The sequence below is a fragment of the Camarhynchus parvulus genome, chromosome 9, assembly GCF_901933205.1.
Source record: "Camarhynchus parvulus chromosome 9, STF_HiC, whole genome shotgun sequence".
In the NCBI taxonomy this organism is placed as follows: domain Eukaryota; kingdom Metazoa; phylum Chordata; class Aves; order Passeriformes; family Thraupidae; genus Camarhynchus; species Camarhynchus parvulus.
The window spans coordinates 14,160,498-14,162,131 of NC_044579.1; positions in this window are offsets into that span (position 1 = coordinate 14,160,498).

A 1,634-nucleotide genomic window follows, 5' to 3' on the forward strand; every position below is an offset into this window, starting at 1 on the left:
TGCAAGTGATGAATACTCAAGAACTCACACTGAGACCTATTACAGCCCTGAAGTCACACTGAAATTAGCCCATAGAAGTGCCAAAACACACACTGCTCCCAGTAGAGCCTCCAAGACAGAAATACAGCATAAAACACACCTTATTTTGATTGGCACAATAAACTCCCTATTCCAGGAATGAAACTGATTTTATCACAGGGTGACTCAGCTTCTGTGTAAGGAATAAATTAGCAACTGAAACAGGACTGACCCCCTTCAGGCCATTGGTGTGGATTTTGTTTGAGGGGTTTTTTTATTTCCTTTTTCTTTTTTGAAGGCTACCTGGAGTGGACCAGGCTTAGCCTGAGGAATGATGATCTTATCTTTTGTTCAGCCTCCCAGCCAAGGTGGCGTGGAACAGTCTGCATGAATTCTCAGTAGAGCCACAGTTTCTATGAAAGCCCAGTGTGCTGCAGCTTATTTTCCCTTGGCTGCTCCAGCATATGCCTTCTGTATGATTTGGCCTCATGCTCAGTACAGCCTTAGTTGATGGGGATTTTTTCTGAAACTTCTATACAAAAACATGTAACTTCAGGACACAATAGTGCAAGGCTAGAGAAGAGGTTGTTAGCATGACCCAAGTGCCTGAAGTTCCTGCATTCCTTGTGGTTTTAGCATCCAGGATTTATGCATGTAGAGAGCCTTGGTTGGGACTCGGTTTATTTAGAAGAATTTTCACCATCTGTTCTTCCAAATCCTGAAAACATGAAGAAAATACACTTCACAAGCAGCTACAAACACAGATGAGCTCAGCAGTTTATACTGGAATATAGTGCATACAGGGAAAATAATTAATAACATCTCTGAGGTTTGTCCTTCAGGCATAAATAGAGGATTGAAGCTTTAATGCTTTCATGTTTGCCAGAGTGAAAGAATTCTCTGGTTTACATGAATTCACCATCATACATCTTCATACTGTGAAGTACAGACCCAAACTCATTGAAACCAAGATGATTTAAAAGATTTTCTAATTAAGCTGGCCACCTTCATTAATACATCACCTGTCATCACACACGTCTTAGAGATTTTTTTATTACCTAGAAATTAAAATCTCAATAATAGCAAGCTAAGTTACAGCTACAACATTTTTAAACACCTTCAAACCACAGTCCAATGAAGGCAATCCATGAATCTCTACTTTCCTTTAAGGACAGCTGCCAGCCCTTATCCCTGACTTTTCAACCTATTTCCACCTACTTGACAAATGATGCCTCAGCAAATTCTGCCCCAATTTTTCAGACACTACAGGTATCAGTTGCCTAACTGCTGGGGATGAGGCATTGGAGCTTCCCTAAGCAGACCTCTGTGAAGGACCCTCAAAGGATGCTCCACAAGCTCCCAAGGAAGCAGGAGCCTCTCCTCACCTGCATGGACAGCAGCCATTCCAGGCAGACCAGAAATGCACCCTTCCCACTCTCCTCCTGCAAGGACTCTATTTCCACACTTCACTCCCAGGTAAACTGGTTTGACAAGAAGCCACCACCCCTGAAGGCTGGAGAAACAAATCCTTCATTCCCAGCACTTATCCTCAGCATCTGCTGTCACAGTGCTGTGCTGATGCTTCCCTGAAGATGGCAAACTGTCCTCCTTCACAG